This window comes from Rhyacophila brunnea, unplaced genomic scaffold (assembly GCF_057557595.1).
Source record: "Rhyacophila brunnea isolate RB1 unplaced genomic scaffold, BYU_Rbru_1.0 scaffold_8, whole genome shotgun sequence".
Classification (NCBI taxonomy): Eukaryota; Metazoa; Arthropoda; class Insecta; order Trichoptera; family Rhyacophilidae; genus Rhyacophila; species Rhyacophila brunnea.
In genome coordinates, this window is record NW_028233350.1 from 42,144,100 (window position 1) to 42,168,762 (window position 24,663).

Consider the following 24,663-nt stretch of genomic DNA (forward strand, 5'->3'; position numbering starts at 1 on the left):
CAATTATCAAGTCGAATCTATCAAATTAATGATCTTGTTCAATGCTATACGGCCATCTATTTCCGACAGACAGTTCACAGTCAACTGAGATACGGCGAAATGTAATACGTACAATTGCCATGCAATCTGTTAGTAAAGTAAACTGTTTTGGTGTTCATACTTCACACACATGTTTTCATTTGCTCTCAGTTCTGTCTTTCTCAGGATTTTTTTCCGTTTTAGAAACGTCTGCTCGTGTCTCTGGCTTCAATATCAAGATTTGCATAATTACAATATATCTGTCTGTAACGCACGAGAGGAAACATGTGTAAATGAGTAGGAGAGAACGAGACATGGAGAAGATGTATTAAAATGGCTAAGGTGAAAGAAAACATACAAATAAACGCTAACTCTAAATTTGAAAAATATGCTCACACACAAATAAAGGAATCGTTTATTATATTCGGGTCATCAAAGAAAACGAATGATCGGATACTCTCATAATAGTTTGACAGATGCTTACAGTGCAGTACATATTTGCATATCGCTACATCCAAGAATTTTGACAGGTGGCACTTCCACCTGGTATCTTTTTCTGATGAGGTACTCATTACTAAAGATGAAATGGCAGAGCTGTTAAATACAAAATTTAAAATGGTACACGGCCATGACAATGGCGGATTTGGAAACCCCCTTAAAATCCTATCCGATGTAAAAACGGTTACGTTTCCCAAGTGCTTTTTCAAGTATTGATTTGATAAACTCAGTATGATAAAAACGCATCTTTTAAAGATGTTAGTAGTGATAAAATTTACAAATCATTGCTTAGATTAGTAAACTTGATTTCGTTTATTAAATCACTTAATTAATAATATAATTATTAAGTTATTAATGTAATTAAGTAATTAAATTTAATGTTAATTAACTTAATTAAGTATGAATCAAGCCAGTACTCAGATTACAATCTAAATTCTAAGTTATCTAAGTAATGACTATAATAGAATTTAGTATGTAGTTTAGATTTCTGCTGTGACCGCCTCCATAGAAAATCGCCACCGATTAAAAGCAAGATACGAGTAGTATAAAAATAATTACAAGATAAAAAGAACTTTTTTTATACCACGCTTTTAAATTTTCTGTTGAATCATATAAACTTGACAATCTATGTATTAATAAATACTTTTTTTGTACTTGATAGAAATACTGAATAAATATAGAATACTGAAATATCATTTTGACATTTTATATTGATTTCCATAGTAACGCACGTATATATTAATAATTTAGTTGCTAGGACCCCCTTAGGTTTTTACGAATTTTTTTCCGAAATAACTTTCCATACAAAACAGAAAACTGAAAATGAATTCAATTCTGCTTAAAGATGGCTAAAAGTATTAAAAGAATGCATTGTCATCGTGTTCTGATATATTCTAAAAGTTTCAAATGTCTATCTAGTCAGGAAGTTAGTTAAAAATCTATTGCAAGATTTGGACAAACAAGAAAAAATTTGTACTGGACAAACAAGAATACGAGCTGATAAAAACGTGGTGATAATAAACGTCGCTAAAACAAAGACTAGGTAGGCACTATCAAACACATTTATATATTTTATATTTACTTAAATGGTTTCTTTTCAACATATTCAACTTATTAAATATGAGTTATTATTAGGTATTAATAATATGTAAAAATTTAATATCAATTAATGAATATGGCTGTTTACAAATTAAATTAATAACCAGTTTACACACGAAACAAATTTTACATAATTTGTAATAGCACGAATATAAATTAAAATACACAATTTAAATAAAAACTTCACTGTTTTCACGAACATGTAAATTTACAATTTAAATGATACGACTGGCTTACATTAACTTTATAGCCATTGGTTTAAAAAATATATGCAAAATTTTAAGAACATTAAAATAAACCGGATCGTTTCGGCTTTTTATAGACGTCATTGTTACTCTTTGCAAGATCTTGTTGTTTATTTTATTATTTTTTACGAATAAATTGATTTAATGATATTTTTTTAAATTACATCACCGTCTATGGAGAATTATCAAATTATTAAATTGTAATATTTTATTTTTAATGATAATGATATGATAGAAAGAGGCATCGACCCAAAATTATTAATTTAATTAAATTGAAAAACTTAATTGAAATCTTCTTTAGATGATAGTAAGTACATATTTTAAATTTAAACAAACTGGTAATTTTGTTTGTCCGTAAGTATACTAACCTTTCAAACGGCTTTATTTACAAAAGTTTACAGACTATGGGCCGTATGTATGAGATTCCGAAATTCTTTATAAGCTATTTAACCGATTTTCCACCATATAGCGTATAGCACTGTTTGTGACGTAAGCAATCTGACGTCACACGTCATTCAAAATGGCTGCTTCATCTGTCACTTTCAAATGTCATTTTAATAATGCATTCATTACAACAAACGTTTGCTTGAGGCCCTCGTTCATTTTGTAGACTCTGTAAAACATTTGCGAACTTAAAAAACAGTTCCTAGTCGTGCTGTTTATTCATTTCATTCATTTATTCTTATTCCGTTTTGACATCTCACAATAGAAGTGATTGAAGTGAAGTTAGTCATAATATAACTGTATGTATTGCCACCAAATGGAAATGTTTACTGGGATTACTCCATCCTTTCGTACAGTAGAATTATAAAATAACTGATAAATTATTTAAAGTTCATAATTACTAAATTTATATGGTACCGTTCTCACACTTTCAGACACATTTACAATTTTAAAATTTTTAATTAATGATTTGGGAATGAAATTTTATAAGTTTGCCATTATATGGACGCCATGACACATTATGACGCCACATCGTGACGTCGCTAACCAACGGATTACATTTGCACTCATGCATACAAATGAACAGTATTTAGCCTATAAAGTATTTGGGAATCTTATGCATACGGCCCCATGAATAGTAGTCTAGTTCAGTGTTTCCCAACTGCCGGTTCGGTAATAGTATTGTCGCCCATTTTAAAATACATATTGATCCAAAAATTCATTATAAATGTTATTATTCTTCTAATGCCACTCTGGTGTTCAGGTAAAAAATATAAGCATTGACTCAGTTTTGGGTAGGTATCATTAAAATCACTAAAATTGTTGTCCGAATTATCGACAACATATTCATCTGAGAAGAATTTCGGCCATATCAGTAATAAAGACTAAATATGAGATAAACCTAATGGGTGCCAACGCAGCGCTTCATCTCTCCGAAACGACACTGAGGCTATGGTTATCAACTATTCCAGCAAAGGCAGCAGAAAATTTCGCACTAGTATTACCGATTTATTTACCGATCGGTCTCTATCGGTACAAATGTTTTTTTAGACTGTTATGACGTATGCTATATTTACTAGTAAAGTTATAAAACAAGATTTAAAAATTAAAATATCAAATACTACATAAATAATAGTTTTTATTTTGCGTTGACGGTCCGCGACAATTTTCACCGGTTCACAGGTGCAAAAAAGTTAAGAAACACTGGTCTAGTCTATGTTTAATAATAGAGGACTTCAAACTATCAGATTTAATATAAATGTAGGGATATTTAACACATTATCAGTAGTAAGTAAATAATGATAAAAATTATTACTTTTAATCTAATCATAGATAATCAATATATATATATATATTTAAATATAATTAAAAAATATTAATAAGTAATCAAGAAGCGTGTTGGTTATTTTACACCCACTATGTCCGAGCGATAAGGTGATTTCAATGTGTGTTTAGACCCGAGTGTGGGTTGAGCAAGTGACAAACATCCATCGTAAAAGAAAAACAAAAATCTGTTAACGGCCCACGTGCTCGTCGTAGGTCAAAATTGAGTTTTTATTGTATTTTAAAACCATGATCCTGGACACTCCTTAAACGTTGTAGATAATCTATTTATATAATTTTGAAGCCTTATTATCCTTTATAGTTATTTTAAACATTTGATGACTGCATAAAGTATTTTTGTTACATAAAATAGTATTCTTTTAAACCTCTCGCTCTAATGTTTTAGAATATATTCATATTTCGGTACATAACTGTGCAGTGGTGTTAAGATTTTTTACATTTATTAATTTTTAAACGCATTTATAAAACCATTAGTACAATTTAATACGAGATAATTTTTGTAAAATATTCACGATAAAAATTTTATTGATAATCTCTGTGATCCCAAATTTGATAAGAATTAGGCATTTTATTATTCAAAAAATCGGCAAGATTAACACATTTGAAGATGATTCTAAAGATACTTATTATAAGCTATGTCTTTGGCCATTCAAGTGTGATAAACATCTTATGAATAATGATTGCTTTAAAATAATTATTGGCCTAAGAATAAGGTAGTGTTTTTTTGAAATACGCCATTTCTTTTGTCATTCCCCAGTGGTTAAGCTACAACATACGGCCGTAGCCATAAATTGACAGACTATAATTGAAGTAGGGAGTAAAATGATATTGACGCGCGTGTTTGAACATGTACCGTTTAAAAAAAAATAAAAAAAAAATCGGTTAGGTACATGTTCAAACACGCGCGTTAACATAATTTTACTCTTTACTGTAATACAACCTCCTTTTTGTGAATACCCATAACATCCTCTTAGAATGAACATAATGATGTAATGTAATATAATTTTACAACGGTTCTTTATATTTTTGAGACGATTTTTAAATAGTATCTTTAAATAATGAAGTATATTATTTGATTGATCATACAATGATGCAATACTTATTTATTATAATGATTTTGCAGGTTTTATAATTTATGTAACCAGAGGCGAACTAAGGCACGGGCTTAAAGGGCTAAGAGGCTAAGGGCGTTCATCATATTTTATTACCACGTTTTTCTTAGCTCGTATTCTTGTTTATCCGGTGGTTGTGTATCCAGTATCCATTGCAATCGATTTTTAACTAACTTCCCGACTATCTAGACATTTGAAACTTTTAGAATATATCAGAACACGATGCCAGAGCATTCTTTTAATACTTTTAGTCATCTTTAAGTAGAATTGAATTCATTTTCAGTTAATTCTGTTTTGTAATAAAAGTTATTTCGGAAGAAATCCGTAATCCAATCCACTATTTTTGGTTGCTAAGGGGGTGGTCCTAACAACTAAATTATTAATATATACGTGCGTTACTATGGAAATCAAAATGACATTTCAGTATTCTATATTATTCTTTGTTTGTTGCAAAATAGCAAAAAAAATATTTGTTGACAATTGCCTTATTTGTCCTAAATTATTAATACATAGAATTGTCAAGTTTATATGATTAAACAGAAAATTAAAAACGTGGTATATAAAAGTTATTTTTATCTTGTAATTATTTACATTGAGTTATATAAGTCACCCGTTAATGAATGGGTATACATAAATCAACGTTTTTTTCTGAAATATGATATGAAAACATTAAGCTTTCTTGGATACGATCGTTCCTTTCCATTGGATTGATTTTGTAAAATAATTATTTGCAAAAATTTCAGATCGGTCAGTGTCGTGTTAGATATTGTGATATAGGGGTCGTTCATTAATGACCGTCACACGTTTTCGGTCTCCTTAACCCTACACCTCCCCTCACACTTCATCACAAAATATTTTACCCCCTGTAACGCAATTTAACATCACGATTTTGAGCTCCCTCATTAGTAATTAACCCCTATAATCGATATTAGTACAATGTTCTCACAGAATATTTTATTCTCAGGAAAATGGGTTTTTAATTATTTTGTGACATTCACGGTACTTATAACCCAGGAGGTACTACGAACAGGGACGTTACAACGGTGGCTCTCGCTCAGGTGTCAGTCCAAAATTGTCCCCCCCCCTCCTCATTTTTTGTGGATATTTCCATAAATTATGTCATATTTATCAAAAATCAAATCTATTAAATAACATAACATTCTGAAATAAAGAATTATGCACAATATAAAAAAAAATATTGAACGGCATAAAAGAAAATTGCGCCGCAGGCGAGTTTATTTCATTATAAAGTACATTGTATGTACCTACTAAATTAAATAACATATTTTTAATAATATCATTAAAATGTTTTTTTAAGAATTCGGCCATCTCCTGTATCCAGTTGTCAGAATGTTTCACACCCATAATAGTCCCGCTTGGCGCGCCTCTGCCTACACAGATGTAGCCAACCCGCATGGCTGCCAATGACGTCTTTAGACGCGAACTTTTCCGTGAACGGAACGCCGCTCATATAAAAATGACGTCTTTGGACGTCCCGCTTTATATAGGATTTTTCTAACGTAAATCAATCATTTTAAACATACAAATATCATGTTCAACACACAGCGACAACGACATAACATTATATTGGGAATATCGTCACATACTTCAATTTATTTAATTTTTAATTTTTGCAGTTAAATTCGCGGCATCAAGATACCGATATACATACACCTACCGGCAGTAAAAAGGTTAATTCGGCCCCGTAAGTATCGCATTAGACAGTGGCGAAGGGTGGAGGTAGGCTGTTAAGATCCGCCATAAATAGTGCACATTAAACTTTTTCAGACATACATATTTGTTTTCATTGAAATAAGACTACAATTTACAGATGGTGTAGGTTAGATTTTAAAATTCAATTAAACCCTGAGAAACCAAGCCATAATAGATATTAGTCAAAAAATACATGTCTATCTATAAAATATCTAAAATTATGCAATTAAATCATACATAACTTTGAGTATTTTATAGATAGAATAATATTTTTTATTTATTATAGTTTGGTTTACGCAGGGCTTAATGAATCAAAAAAATGAACCAAAAATATGTGTAATATGTAGTTTTAATCCAACGAAAACAAATAACTATGAATGGAAAATTGTACACAATTTTGTCGTATTGCCCAAATTAGACCAAATCTATTATGGTTTCGTTTAGGCAGGGTTTAATTGATTTTTAAAAACTAACTAATACCATCTGTAAATTGTAGTCTTAGTTCAATAAAAACAAATACATATGACTAACAAAGTTTAGTGTGCACTATTTATAGCGAATCTTAACAGCCTACCTCCACCCTTCGCCACTGGCATTAGATAATATTACTTTGATTGACATGAATTTAAGATATGAACTCACTCAAAACTTAATTATAAAAATCAAGGTAAATTTATTTGTTGATTGTCGATTGGTATTGATATTTTTTTTAGAAAAAAAAAACCAATCAAGTAACGAACAATTCAGAAAACTGAGCTCACATCGCGTTGATTGATTAAACAATTGCCAGTGGAGTACCACAATGAGGTTATTTAATAATTACAAGATGTTAATAACTAATAAGAATTCTAAATTACAGCATGATTTTAAAAACAAAGCTTCAATTATTTAATGGCGAAGGTGTCTGGAATGATTGATGTTCATGCTGGTAATTTTAACCAAGAATAAAATGCTTCCATTGTAGTGTTTTATGATGGTGCCTACACAATTTCCTTGCGATATATTAGATGGACATTAATGATATAACCTCAAGTGGGTGCTGAAGGTTAAACAGATCTAAAGACTTGCTTCTTTGCATAATATATGTCTATTATTAAACGTTACGTTTTGTGCGGTGACAATGTCCATAAAACTATGTGTCTACATTTTTTATTCACTAACTTTTTTAAACATCGAGTAGTTTTTCGCATGATTTAAGGTTCTTTTAATTAAACGATCAGCTTAGTTGTCCGTTCTGTCTCAGTTTCAGTCAAGCTGTCAGTTAAACGAAAAAACTGATGCGACCGACTGAAACGGAGATGAGGGCCGATGGGTTTGTATCAGTTTTTAGAGTTAACGACATTAATCAGAGCTTTTACACATGGCGCATGACCATAATATTTTGTAGTTACGGTGACGCCTTGTGTTATCGTATTTCTTCAAACACATCATTATACCAATCAATTTAGAAAATAACATTTTATTTGATAAAAATATGTAAATATACATCGCTGTTTCTGAACTGAACCGTCAACTGAGACTGAACTGCTCAGCACGCTCGAGCGGGCGGCATGTATTGGCTGACGTCACAATTACGTCATGTCGTCTGGTGCCACACGAGACGATAGTTAGGAAATCGGGCCCCTGGTCGTTAAGGCCATGCATTAGTTGAGGCACGGTCTAAAAAGATCGTTTCTAGGCGATGCGCGGATTGCGGGTGGCGGGTGAAAATGACGCCTGTCAAACGAAATATTATTTGTCATATAAATCCAACATACGTCCATTTTATGTTCTGTTTATTGTTATATTAGTAACAATAATGATATATTCATTGACATGTTTTCTTTTTAAAGTAAATGGGTAACGTTTTTAGTCATCTTTACACGATTTTAGAATTAATTGACCCGTCGCCATCACGCAGCAAAGTGACGTGTTCCTGGGTCAACATTCTCTCACTGAATGGCAGCGAGTCCAAAATTTCGTCGCGCGTACAGTTGAAAATTATTTGGCGTTTCACTGATGCGTCACCTTAAGTTTATAAGGGCATTAAATCATACTCAAAACTACTGTATTCTCCATTAAATACTAAGTATATACTGCATGGCCGAATAACGGTTATTTAATGTTCCAGGTTGTTCTATGTCATTTTCAGTGAAATGTTCAGAAGAGCAATTTGATAGTTCACATTGAAATAATAAATTGTACCACCAATATATATATCGCTGTCTGATTCCCAGGTTGTTCTATGTCATTTTCAGTAAAATGTTCAGAAGAGCAATTTGATAGTTCACATTGAAATAATTGCACAACCTATACATATTAAAAACTGTGTTCTGCATATAATAGAATAACTTATTTTCGAGATTATCGACAAATACATTCATAATCTGTATATTCTGACTAATGGGTTAAACAGAGTTCTGGAAATGGCATTAAAAAGTCATTTTTCTTAAAAATGTGAACAACCTGGAAATCAGGCAGCGAGTGCTTCATTTTAAATTATTGCAATACCAAATTTAATATATAACGTAAAAACACCTCAGATATACCTACTAGAAAAAATCACATTTGAAAAAAATACGACGCCCGACGGGATTTCAACCCGTATATCCACTGGAATCGCACCGATATGCTTTAACCAATTAAGCTACAGGCCTGCTATTTAATTACGATAATTTAAACTAGTAGGTCCTACATGAAATGCTTATCGAATTGCGTTATTATTGACTATCGGTTTCTATGTTTTGAATCAAGGAATCATTAATTCATCAATAATCAAATGTTATTTTGTTATTAATATTAGGTACTATGGGATAACGTTTAATTATCTTTTAGAAATAACCAGAGGATGTTTACCAAGAATGTGTGTCAAATGAATAAATTTACAACAAAATATACCTGCATAATAATATTGTATGATATTATTATATAATTTTATGATAAATATTATCTTAAGATATCGATAACGGTTAAACAATATAACATAAAATGTATGTATATTTGAACAATTGGTTAGCATTTTCAGTTGACGTAAGCTTCAATTCTAAATATTATTTTTCATTCTTACATTTTTATCGGCTAATAAGTAAACAAATAAATAATAAAACAATGGTGGCATTATAATGCTTTGTAATATGAATATATAATATACTTATTGAATTAACAGTGACATATGTATAATATTATGGCCAAGTAAATTTACAATACACATTTATGACATATAAAAATATATGCTATACTTCAGCTGAGGCATGGTCTAAAAAGATCGTGACTACGCGATGCGCAGATTGTGCAAACAACGCGTGTCGAACAAAACATAATTTGTCATAAAAATTCAACATTCGTGCATTTAATGCTATGTTTATCGTTATATTAGTTATAATAATAATAATATATCATTGAGTTTTTTAGTCATCTTTACACGATATAAGAATATATCCCTCCGACACCTTCACAAAACAAATTGACGTGTTCACATCTCGACTGCCTCTCTCCGATTGGCAAGTGTGCGAAATTTCGTCCCACCTATTGTTGAAAATTATTTGCCGTTTCACTGATGTACTCTCTTAACAGAATATATGAACATTTTAATCGTACTAAAATCATTAATTTATCATGAACAGTATAAGCAAATCAATATGAATGTAAAGAATGGATTTGTTCATCAAACAATTAATAATACGTAGTAATAATTTGGACATATTATAAGTTTTTTATATTATTTTTATCTATATTTTTATCTTTTATATACTAATACTTAATACATCTTATATAATACATTTTTGATAATACATCTAATCGAATATATCTTATAAAATTTATCAAAATTTTGGTATTTAGATCTATAATATAATATTATAAGAATATGTATAAATATTATCTGATAAGCTTTTTTTGTGTTGGATGAAAATTAAATGCATATCGAGTTAGTCAAAATTCACATCAACAAAAAATATTCAAACATTTAGAAACTAGTTTTCACATAACCTAAATAATACTAAACAAAAATGACGTAATATCACAAATAGAAAAAGGAGGAAATTCACAAAGCGAAACAATATATTTTCACCAATGGTCGACTAATATACTTATATATGATATTACTGTAGAAATTGTCCTTTTAACAATACCATTAAGTATAGGTACTCATGTTAAAATATTAATTATTTAACCGCAAAAAAGAGTAATATTTTCAGTAGATATGTTACGCCGAATGTGCGAAAATGACTATTACATGAAATGGGAAAAATTTTGCCTAATTCATATAATAGTCAAGCCCGTTGCCTTATTCATGAATTAGGTAAATTATCTGCCGAGTGCGTGAATTCGCCAGGGTACCGTGGAATTCTTAAACTGTCAACATGACAGTAGAAAAAGTAAATTTAATACGGATGGTTTTATTAGTTATAATTGGACATAATATAATATTATTATTATTAGGTTAGGTTAGGTTATTAGGTTAGGACTTTCTGACTAGCTCAGGCACTTGGAAGTGGAGGTTCATTAATGTGGAGGAACAGGCAGGAATCTCATAGACGTGGAGTAACCAAGAAGTTACGGTAGAGAAAGAAAGTCGATAACTCAAGAAAACACTGGTTAAACTTCATAACTGGTATATTATCAATGTTGTTACACAATTTAACTTATGGTCACCCTTTATTCAAAAGTTTATAATCAAATGTCAGTGAAATAATGTTTATATGTAACTAGATTCTCGTTAAACAATCACGATAAGTCGAATGTCAAAATTATTTAACGTCTACAAGCCACAATTATCCAAAAGGAAAAGGTCTGAATTGTTCGCATCCGAAATTCACAAGTAAATAAATTATGAAAAGTCATTTATTTAAATCTCGAAATTCAAAAAAAAACATTTGAAAACGTCTGATTTATTTATATCTCGAAGTCCACAAAAATAACCACATTTATTACTAATTAAGTAAAAATTAATTCGAATATTATTAATTAATTATTTAAAAATTAACTTGATTATTATTAACTAATTATTTAACATTAACTTAATTATTTCTAATTAGCTATGCAGACGAGATCGTGAGGGTCCCGGGGCAACAAAGCGTCGCCGAGGCGACCCCCGGAATCCACAAAACAGACTGATATCGGATTTTAGAATCTTGCCTTTTTATCCGTTAGGGGTGGTCGTATTTCTTACCCATTCACACCGATACCGCCATATGCTACACATTTATATAAAGTTGACGGATGTCAGTCTATCAACCAAACATATAGTGATATCGATGTACATAATATGATTAATATTAATATTACTGTAATTACATTAATTACCATATACTATTAACGCCCGTCCATATGTCCCACTTTATTATTTCGCTAACCCATTGCATATTACATTTCATTAACCATTATATTACAATTATACATTACCAATTATCTTACAACCAAATCATATTTTATATTTAATCTATCTTAATTAACCCTTTACCTAAGCATATTATATTTAGTCAAAATTTAATCCTATTATCTTATTACCTATATGTACATGGTCTGTGACTGACTTATCTCTTCCACAGTTCACCCTGAGAAGTGGTGGGACCTGCCAGAGCAAACTGCGGGACTTCTACATATATTAAATATTGTTCTGCTTTGTCGAGGGTCGTAATCATCTAACCGGTGGTACATTGACTACCAGGATCAGACCGAGCGGCTGGGAGGCACTACTCCTTATGGGAGCGCCCCCCACAGGGGCGGAAAATTAAGTGTGCGTCATTAGGTTAGGTTTTCTAATTCTAAATTCAACTGAATGTCCATTTTGAGGTTAGCTAACAAGTGTCAACAAACTATTAAATCATACTATCACAAACAAACAATCGACCATTGCACGAATCAAATCGCGAAAATACCTTTTAATAAAATTCTTCCGTTATCATATTATTATAGTTCTAGATTTTTTTTGGGCATAGTAAATGGATATGAACGTCATTGTAGTTATTGATTGGTATATTTTTATATAATCAATGACATTTTACACATTTGGTTAGTTTGATTAGTTGCAAAAAACACCACCGTAGCGCTACTATCTAATTTGCCCAATGCATGAACTAGGCAGAAAAATTACTGCCGAATTCACGCACTTGGCAGATATTTTGCCAAAATTCATGAATAAGGCAACAAGCTTGCATTTTTCATGATTTAGGCAAAATTTTGCCCATTTCATGTAATAGTCAATTTCGCACATTCGCTAATATAAATAACACGCTAATAATTTACGATACACTGGCTCTGAGGTATTTATTATTAGTCCTCCCTAATACTGTGCCCACTAAAAATAAAACAAATTAATTTATTATATTAAAATAATAATATGTAGGACGTAAGTAATCATTATCACTAATAAACTAGTCATTGATTGTATTGGAAAGTTGATTTTATTCCGTCGACAAATTTATTACAGTTATTGATATTGGCGGATTTTTTTGATGCAGAAAAACGTTACGCAAAATGCCTTTGGACGACTTATATTAGATTTTACAATCTTCAAGATCCAGTATTCTATTTAATGAGACATAATCAAGTAATTAAATATACCATGTTGTCCGATAAATATCCCACAACCAGTTTGAGACAGCAAAAAAAACATCGGAACAATATTTTACGCCTACATGATTTATTCTGTATCTATTATACTGTATGGGCATTATAAAATCGTAGCCGGCGGGTAAATAAGACGTATAGACTAGACAGTGGTGGCGAACCAATGGCACGCGTTTGAAAAGAAAAAAATACCTATAATAATAATAAATGATAGATCGCATTGTATAACAAATAGCAGGCAAATACTCGGTACAGTTCGGTTGTGATACAGCGGCAAACACATTTTGACAATAGCCGATATACTGGATTATTTGTTAGGTTAACCTTACCAAACCTAACCTAACCTAATCTATTTCAATTTTTTTCAATTCATTTATTTTTTTAACATATTGTGGACATTACAAATTATAAGTTTAAGACGTTCACAACATGACATTTAGAAACAAAGATATATAAACATAACAGTATTACATAAAAAAAGAGATATATCAGTAGATTAATTAGATAGGTACAAGGAAGTACACCGGATGAGTTAAGCAGACCCTATTTTAAGAATTTATAAAACAACATCCACCTAAACTCATTCTCACGTAGGTGGAATATATCAACACCCGAAGCAATTTCGTTGAACATAGTTATCACTCTCCCAATTGGCATTACCAGTGGCAGGTTGGTTCTGCACCTTGGGAGAATAAACAACTGGTGGTCTCTACTTCTAAGATAGTTATCAGGGACACACAGGTCAACCTGACCTGACCCAAACTAACAAATAATCCAGTATGTCGGGTATTTTCAAAATGTGTTTTCCGCTGTATTCCTCATAACAGAACTGTACCAAACACTCTTCAGGAATAAGCATTGAGTTTGTTGTAAATATATAATTGCTTCAATCGGCCCTTATGCTTTATGCGTCACATATAATATTATAATCGCATTAATCTCATCAGGCGGTGGGGGTAAACCGAGCCGCGAACTTCTGATGATTGTGATCGATTTACAATGCTTTTGAGATCACTGCATCGAAAGAATGCCTTATCTGATCGGAGCAATTCTGATGTAAATTTGTGCGTAAATAACTAAACTAAGTAATGCAGTAATAAACAATTTCATTTATGCCCAAAAATGGCTGTAACAAATAAGAAACAATAACATGGTGGAGCTGTAATTCTGGCAGACAGTTTCAAAATTGGTGGACCGAAATGTATGGCGTAATTGAACAAAGTGATAAAGCTATATGTGTGTTATGTATGCTCTTTGAGTGGTATCTAGAACATTATCATTTTTAATAGAATTCTTAAAAACTATTTTTTACCCATGAAAAACTGCTCGGCACGTAAGACAGTCGAAAAATAATATTTGGGAAATTTTGGCACGCGTACGTAAAAAGGTTCGCTAACCCTGGACTAGAATCATACTACCAGTGGCGAAGAGCGAATTTTTGAAGTAGGTAGACTATGGGGGTCGCGTCTGATTATAATATCGTGGGTCCCTGGATCCTGGGTCTGGAAAATACACATATTGATTTTCAATTTGTGTCGAGTATGGACCTAATTAATAGGTTGAGCACACAGAACAGATTAATAAATAAAATTACGATATGCTATACCCTTATACACTACATTTCGACGCAGGGTTTTGAATGTGTGAGGTACTTATCAGTACCTACTTAAAGACTTATATGATTATTAATTTTAATAAAAAAACGCACATTTTATTGTACTGATTCCACTTTTGATACAATAAATTTGCGTTTTTTATTACAATGCATTTCCACCATAAATTGACAGTTAACACACTGATAGAAACTTAAGAAGAGTATCATAATATGATCAGGAACACACAATTAATGTGAACTGGCTTACCCTACCGGGAGTGTTAGCAATTTTGAAATAGGCTTTGCTTTATTATTTTAAGCCATAAAACCAAGAAACTCAAAGCGTAACAATTACCCTAAAATATTGAATAAGCGTAATGCCGGGTCCACATTGGCAACATGTCGTGCGACATTATTGCCCGGCATTACGTTTACGTGACGAACTATAATGTTTATTATATTGTTGAAAATAACATATTATTCTTAATATGTTTCATTAGGTATTACAATTTTAATTGCCTAATGCGAATGCTTCTATGTTGGTTATGTTATGAATATGATAAAATAACAAAAAAAAATTAATTTAACCATCAGAGCATCTTATTTACTGCGTATCATATTACTTGTATCTATTAATTTTGTAGATACTTAAAGAATGACAATTTGTAATTAAAATTTGCACATTTATGTTTGAAGGTAGATTTCCAGGAGGACGTTGAGAATTATTTTATTTTTTGAAAAGTTCTCGTGGCCCAAATAACATTAGGAATCTCTGATCTAAATACACAACAAAGTTTTCCGGCTTCATTGGTTCAGTATACCAACACAATTGTTATTATAGAGTTGATACGAGATTGGATATTGAAGTTAGAACGATTATTTATGTATTAGTTACAAATAATGGTACTAGGGATTGCAATACCGAACGAATATATCAATACCGGTATTGATACTGGTATTCGTCAAAATATATTATAGAAAATAGAAGTAAGATTAAAGACACTATTTTATAACAACCTTAAGTACCTACCTATATTTATTATGTTGACCTATATAAATATGTATAGATCATAATACTTTAGAACTGATAATTTTCCCCATTAAGTCCGGGTACAGGAAAATATTTCTCAAATTCAACGTTTGTTGGATGTACTGCCAACGTTGGATCAATAATTATAGAATAAGTGGAAATGTTTGCTTCGAATATTTTCGTTTTCTAAATATGTTAATTCTATAAGAATTTTTTGAGGGGTTTTGTTTTAGGATTATTAACTTTTGTTAATAATATCCCACCCGTGGAATAATAGTGGCACAAGTCCAAATTTGTCATTTTTTAGTTAAGTATGCAGAAATGTTCCAAGATATCATCTCTATCCGCACAAATAGCGGCATAATTCTTAAAAATATAATGGTGGCCTTAAAAGGCATTTTTTTCATTATCAGATTACAACATTTTACTTGAATTCAAGCAGAAATAGTGGCACAATGATCATTGTGCCATTGTTATTGCGGATAACATTCAAAATGAGATGACTCAAGTGTACTAACTTCACGCTAAAAGTAAATTAAAAAAAGACCCGATTTAAAACATCAAAATCAAATATTCAAACTGCTCTCCTGCAAAAACAAGATTTTCGAGTTGTGCCACTATTATTCCCCGGGTGCGATATAATGTTATGTTATATTTGCGTTTTGGCAGCATAAAACTTATACACTAAATTTAATATACAATATAGTAGTAAGTAATGAAAAAAAACCATTAAATTCATTTGCGGAAAATAGAAACGTGTATGCTTTCTTAATACCGGAAATACCGGTATTTTGGATTTTTGAAACCGGTATTTCGGTATCGATAAATAATTGAATACCCGTATTGCAATCCCTAAATGGCTGTCGAATAATTATTATATATAGGTACTTTTTGACCACTACTTCGATACCTACTATATCCGTACTGTTTCTATCGACGGCCTTACCTACTACTTATAACAAACTCGAGTATTTTAAATAGTGTTATTTAATAGATCTGTAAATTTAATAAACTATGTATAGTTGTATTATCGGTCAAAGTTCAATGGGACTCGGAAATTAAAATTCGATAAACAAACTTACCTACTGATCGTTCTAATTTGCATGCTCGGCCTGAAGTATTGGATAAGCCTTGTCTCATCATTGTGATATAAAAAGTAGAAAAAATACCGGTTTGCCATTAGACATTTGAATTATTATTGAAATTTGGTTGCAAGATGCTACTAAATATTAGCAGGTATTAATTAGCTGGTGGCCCACGATAGCAGAGCTGCTAACGAGTCGGTTTATAATGTAGTGGGTCCCAGGACTCCCTGGTTCGAATACGTAGTCTGACAAATACACTATTGTTTTCTAATGTGTGTTTAGAGTCAGAGTATGGGCCTAATAGATTAAGCAAGTAGTTAACACCCATAACTTGTAAAAATAAAAATCTGTTGATACAAACCCAGACATGGTCAAATAAAAAGATATTCAAAATATTATATTAAATATTAAATCACAAAATGTATTATCATGGATTATACGTCAGTAAGTTTAATGCCTTGTTTGTAGGTATTGATTTAAATATTATAAGGCTCAGAAGACTTATACATACAAATCTTAATATGACATTGGACATGCGTTACGGTTAACAAAATAGTTTAAATACAAATTTTGAATATGTATGTACCCGTATTGTAATGAAAAAATATAATTAAAATATTTATTATGTATTTATCTGTATAAGAAAGAATGAAGTCAGTATGAACTGTCCCAGAATGATGTTTATTAACAAGGTAGTCTATGACTGACTTTTCAATCTGATAATGCTGCATGCACTAATAAGTCAAGTGGTAGGTATACGGTCGATAGTTTAGAGACAATTTGAGTCACGATGACCGAGCGGTAACATGTCGTACATCCCGGGTTCGAATACCGGGTCTGGCGAATCCACAAGTATTTTTTCATCACTTTGTTTTATGTTGAGCAAGTGGCTAACATCCATTTCTCGTAAAAACAACAGTCTACAACCTCTACTCTGTTGAGGCCCATATAATACGAAAAAACATAGTGATGTGATGTAATGTAATAAGAATGGTATTAGGTAAAAACTGGAGGGCCTTAAAGACTCGAATTCGTATTTCGGCATCTTCATTGATGCGTTTCTTGTTATTTAAATAATTATATTACTGTAACATGTGATTAGGTTGGTATCTAATATATTATCGCTCTCGTAATATAGCGGCTCTCGTGGTTCGATTCCCGGTGAAGTCACAATATATTTATGCGATTTTCTCAAAGCCTGGGTGTTTGTGATTGTTTTACATCTATTACTAAATACATTACTGTCATTGGTCTTCTTTGCCTGTCATAGTGTTGTAAAGAATATATTATTAAATACTATTTAGTATATTATACTTTGTTTTAAACATTCGGCGTTAGTACCTAATCCTAATAGGTAAAGTAATATTAATTAATATTATTGAGATACCTAAGAAAAAAAAACTAGACCACATCTAAAGTCATTTAACATATATTATTGGAATTCAATGCTGCTATCAGGTACACTAATATAATTTAATATACTTAGTCAAAAGTGTCAATATAAATAATTGAAAGAATAATATTTTCCATTTTTATAATTCGAATTGAAGTAAGTAGGTACCTACCTAAGTATGTTGCACAAAAAAATACGATGTTCGACGGGATTTGAACCCGTATAACCACTGGTATCGCGTCACTGTGCATTAACCAATTATGCTACGGGCCTCATATCTAATTGCGACAATTTAAACTGGTAGGTCCTATATGAAATGTTTATCAAATTGCGTTAGTATTGACTATCTGGCGCAATACCAGTGGTTGGTTACACGGGGTCAAATCCTGTCGAGCATCGTATTTTTTTCAAATATGATGTTTCTATTGGGTATATTATACCTATGTGACGTGTTATCAAGTTATGTATGTTCAATATAATATGGAATGTTACATACTCAAAATCTTGTGAAATATTCGTTGAATAAAGAAATGGTTTATTAATAATGATTAAGTATGTATTAAAATGTGCTATATATATCGCTATTCGAGTTTAGTCAGTTAAAATTTCATTAAAACAATAAAAAATAATGGTTGAATAATTCAATACACACCGACTTACAAAACTTTCATTGGAATAACGAAAGCTCGACTGAACTTTAATAAACTTCAAAGAAAGCTCGCGACGTTTCATTAATTTAAATATATACAGAATTTTAAATGCTGATATTAAATTTTGACGTGGAATTTTGTGACAAGTAAACACGAAAGAGATAAGTAAGTATACAAATATTATGTCATATAATTATGTACCTATATACTATCTTGTAAAACATGTTTTAAAGTATGTATTATAATATTATAAATAAGACTCACCTTTTAATATGAACTGTTGACACCTACTCAGATAATCCAATCAGCCATAAGCCACAAACTTAATATAAAAAGTACGCCGAATCTTTCAATTAATAAGTTCTTAAAACTAATTGAAGCTTCGTATAATTAATTAATATATAATAATAAAAAAAAACGTAAAGTTCGATCGCACTATTATTGATTCACGATTTCGTTTCGGCTAATAAAAGCATCTTTATTATTATGGTTAATTACCGGTTGTTAGTTTAAAAAGGAAAATAAAAACATTTTGAAAATTAAATAAAATCGTAAATATCTGAGCGCTGCGCGCAAAAAAAACTACCGCACTCTTCGGACGTTCGTCTGACTCTAAATTTCGAGTCGTTTTCCAATGAAAACTCTCGGTCGAATGAATTATTATTATTTTCGCTCAGGCGAGAGAGAGCGCATTACTTTACGCGGCCGCACGGAATAACTCTTCACTCTCGAACAGAGATGTCAAAAAGTATTGATATAGATACCATGTATCTATTGTAACCGCCATAATAATTTGTCCTAAACATGACACGATTCAGACCACGACGAAGAGCCATATTATGCTCTTTGTTAACAGCTATACAAACGCGAGTACTACAGATGACAAGGATAAAAGGCCGTTTGGACTTGGTGCCTCATATTATACCTATATATATATATTTTTCAGCCGGGGTCGATCCACTGCTGGATGAAGTTGCTGAAGGAACTAGTTGGCGATCCCTTATAGCCGGCTCTCACGTCAAAACTCGACTCGCCTTAAAGCGTATCGAATACGTCGATGTGACATCGTCGTTATTCAACACAAACAACAAAACATACGTTGCCAAACGGAAGGGCAATAACTGTATTCAACCAAATTCGTGAGAGCAAGTTTATGCAGACGCTGTTTTATAAATTCTTAAAATAATGTATACGTAACATATTCGGTGCACTCTTATGTACCTTTAAAAGATTTTTGTATCTAGTTTTCATAATATTATACTGTTTTTATTAAGTATTTTTAATGCTGTTACTTTGTGTCATCACGCCATGTTCTAAACGTCTTGAATAATTAATTATTGATTTTTAGTGATACTATTATTTTAAAATGGCAGCTTTAAACATAAAATATAAGTCTCATAGACATCTTTCGATACCGATACGTTTCAATACTTTCTTTGCATACAATAGCGATACCGAGTATTGACATTATTTGTTCTTTATACATCCCTAGTCACGAATACTCGAATGATGAGTACGGAACAGGTAGGATCGGATAGTGAGTAACGAGTATTTCGGGTATCTACGTTCCTGATGACAGTATTGCGGTTTATATAATATTAACTGTCATGGTTAATCGAGACGACCGGATTTTAATGGTTGAATATTTACAATATATTAAAAATAAGCATGACAGTTAATGACAGCGAGGTAATAAATATGGGACTATTATTCTAGCTCGTAAAATACTTTTACATTTACATGATACATTATTATTATGGTACTAGTATTCATTTATAGAAAATATTTTTTCCTCTGAGATAGTAGATAAGACACTGGCAAACGAAAGATTCGGGTAGAGAGTTGGGTGTGCCACACAACCAATGTTTCGATACTTTAAAAGCTTCGCACTATGGAAAGAATGCCTTCTGTCAGCTTGAGATAACGTACATGTATTTAAGCTCGCAAGGATGAGAAAGCTTTGAAATTTAATACTAGAATTTGTTCCATGAAAAGACGTGTAAGAAAAGAATGTGGCGATTGGACGCCGTGCAGCGGGTTCCAAAAAGTTAAGAACGTCGTGAAAGTGGAGGTCAGGCCCCAAATATTGAAAACTTCTGTGGTAGTGAACGTCAAAAAGGTTGAGAACGTTACGGCGCGAACGTCGAGCTTCGGAAAGCTGAGAACTTTTGTGACTCATGTAGGTGATCATCTGTGTGGCGTCAAATTGTCCGAGATCCGAAATAAATAATTGTTAGTATGAGTATAAACCAGGGCTCGAAATGGACCGGAACGCACCGGAGCGCCGTTCCGGGTCGTAAAATCGGCAACATTGTCGTTCCATCTCATGAAAAAATAATTTTGCCATTTGAGCTAGAATGGCCATAATATAACAAAAAATCACACACTTATTTTTTATAAAACACATAAAATTAGATAAATATGTTAATATTTTCATAAAATTACCGAGCGCTCCGGTTCGTAAAATTCTCCATTTCGAGTGCTGGTATAAACACCATAAATGCTGGCATGATACGGAATGAAATTGAAACAGCTGGTTCAGAGCCCTAGAGTGTACCCTTCCTAGTGGTCAGATTCCTCTTTCAAGATGAGGCAAGGAAGACGAAGAGTGAATATTAAATAGCTAGTCGATTTCGACCATTTTATTGGGCTGGTGATTACACTATGCCTAGGTATTTATTGTTTACACTTTTTTATTTTACCATACAAGACAATATCAAACCTACTTGAAGAAATCATAATAATATGTAAAGCAATACAAATACATTGATATTGCAAACCTAAGTGTTTTCCATGCTGATGTGGAATCCTGGATATTACAAACCAAGAAAAAGAAAATGCTGAACTTATTCGAGATGGTGGTGGCAACGGGCGCTGAAGGTATCCTAGGAAGACCCCAGAACCAATGCCTCATGTCTACAAGAGCTGAGCATCACTTAGAGTTAGAAACTATCCTCTGCATGCTTGTTTGTCATTATACAAGTCTTCGGACACACTGTTTCCCGTGGCCGAGAAGGCCTTGAAAGGTTAATTATTGTTTTAGGCAGTATGCCAGGTAAAAGTAGCAATGGGCAAACGCCGATGAGGTGGAGAGAAGTTATACTCAATATCATTGGCGGGCTTAGGGACTTGGAGGCCCGACGCACTGACTGATTTTGTGACCCTCCATGATAAAAATTGCAATTAACACCAGATATCACACCCTTTAATAAAAATTAATTATTATTGAGGAAGACATTGATACATAATAATATTAGTGGTTTACATTATTGTGCAAAAGTATGTCAGTGCCTATCTGTTTGAGTGGTTATGTTGTGGACCAGTTTGATATTGGTTTTGGACATTGGATTTTCTTAATTAGTGAGAAATACACATTTACTGAAGATTTTGGTATAATTTAATAATTCTATGACTGGTTTTAACTGTTTCGAGGCCCTTTTTAAAGCTTCTGATGAATCGATTGCGTTATCTGCGTGAAAATAAATCACCCTTGCTCTATAGCATTCGAAAAAAGAATTGCAGAAGAAATCTGAACCAGAATTCCGCAGTATTTATTATATAGCGATCATGATCCTCAGTCATGATGACAGCAAATCGAATGCCTAGAAAATGGAGAGAATATTCGGTTACTACTATGCCTCTAAGGCCGTATCCTACTAAATATGAATACGTATTATTACCTAGGTTCAAACCACCACCCGCCATGTATGCACAACCGTGGATATGCACGACCGCCTTCCATATGCTATAAACGTGTCTGAAAGAAGTGGTAAATTTAAGTGCTCACTCTTTCCCAAGACGGAGCCGCACGGGACTGAAGCTACAACCATGCACCGTAGTGCTTAAAGAAGGAAGTGAAGAAAGAAGGGGAAAAAATGTTTTGGACTGGCTCTGCTGCCCGTTTGAAATGAATGAGTTTACAGAGGAGTCGGGACTATCCCGCTTCCCATACGACGGTGCAAATTTCTCGAATGTCATGTTGGCCTCGGTTGCTATCAGAACTCCGTGGCCAATTAGGCCCGTATGAGGACGGACTATGGCAAACAGCTTCGCTCGTTCGAGTTCCATAAGCGGGCAATCCCAGAGGACGTGTTCAACGTCTTGGTATAGGAACTCAAATATATTATTATACTTTATACTCATAGATTGATAGCAAATTGGATAAAAATGATCGAATCTGAGTGTTTATGCCGGAGGCCTATCAAACTAACGGTTCCCGTTCGAGTATCGAGAATTATTGAGATACCATTTTGAGATACATATTATTATACAGGTCGCAATCATTGAACCGGTATCTTAATCAAAACAAAACATTGATCAGGTAACTAAACACAATATAACGGCCTACACACGAAACGAGAATATAAAAAGAAAATACTTTGAAAAAATCATATGTTTAAAAAAACACTAAGTAATATGAAGTAAATATAAATATTATATAGTAGCAGTAGGTACCTACTTTATTCATTAATAATCAAGACCGGTATTATTGACAATTAAAAAATAATAAAAACATGACAACTTACAAATTCGAAGCGTTCACAAAAGAAATAATTGCAACATAAAAAGAGCTTTTTATATACCACGTTTTAAAATTTTTTGTTGAATCATATAATCTTGGCAAGTATTAATAATTACTTTTTTGTACTTGATAGAAATACTGAATAAATATAGAATACTGAAATGTCATTTTGACACTTCATATTGATTTCCATAGTAACGCATGTATATATTAATAATTTAGTTGCTAAGACCCCCTTAGCAACCAATAATAGTGTTTTACTTATTTCGATTTTTTTTCTCCGAAATAACTTTCCATACAAAATAGAATTAACTGAAAATGAATTCAATTCTGCTTAAAGATGGCTAAAAGTATTAAAAGAATGCATTGTTATCGTGTTCTGACATATTCTAAAAGTTTCAAATGTCTAGTAGTTAAAAATCGATTGCAAGATTTGTATTGGACAAACAAGAAAAAAAATTGTACTGGACAAACAAGAATACGAGCTAATAAAACGTGGTAAAATAAGTGTTACATAACAATACCTATAATAAACTATTTTTTTATTCAACGAAGAAACTCACCTACCTTTTTTTTGTTATTTTATCTGAAATATTCACCAATCGATTCTCCCTGGTCGATTTCCTTACGGAAATGTATTGAAAAAAAATGTGCTGTCGATTTACTTTACAAAATTATTAAAGGCAAACATTTCAATACTTTGCTACTCAACTGTGCACTGCAGTAAGCGTCTCTTTTTATGTGCGTTTAAACGGGCGAATCTTTCTTAATCATTTTAAAATCACGTGGATTAAGTGGGATCCCGTACTCCCCCACCTTTTCTTGTACCGTGTTTTGACAGTAAAGTTAATATTGACGTACTAATGGGTACTGAAGAATAAAAGGGTTCTCATAAATATGGCCGAGTTCACAGAGACCTGGGTCTCCTCATAGATTTTTTCATAATTTCGTAAATAGATCAATACAGCTGAATATGATTGAAAAATGAACTAAACTTAAATTGAAATAAGGATGTTGATTGAAAATTCGTGTAGTTAATTGTGCAGGTGTTTACAACTGTGAATCTCGCAGTACTAGTTATTACTTATCTTATAGGTACTTCGAATGCAATATCGTAAACTGTTCGAAAAAAATGATGATAGTTTCAAATCGAAAATCTTCATTTACTGCAAATATGTTACCTAATTGCATTTGAAGTTAAGCAATAACTAACACTACTATCAGAACTTGATCGGAACACAAAATTTCATGTCGCGGCCTTGATATATCGCATACAGTGTATGGTTGATAAATGAATTCTACTTACATTGGAATAAGCCATATTGAAAAATCGGATTGATTCGTAGCTATTTATATTACTAACGTTAA

General features: G+C 32.1%; 1 protein-coding gene across 2 annotated transcripts in view; it reads right to left on the reverse strand.

Moving 5' to 3' along the window:
- Positions 1 to 19,387, reverse strand: part of LOC147064253 (uncharacterized) — a 96,890-nt gene extending 77,503 nt beyond the window's left edge. For both annotated transcript variants that reach the window (XM_085958519.1, XM_085958517.1), the window contains exon 1: positions 19,038 to 19,387. The gene's annotated coding sequence lies outside the window, so the exon portion shown is untranslated. The remainder of the gene's footprint in view (positions 1 to 19,037) is intronic.
- Between the last annotated feature and the right edge of the window lie 5,276 nt (positions 19,388 to 24,663).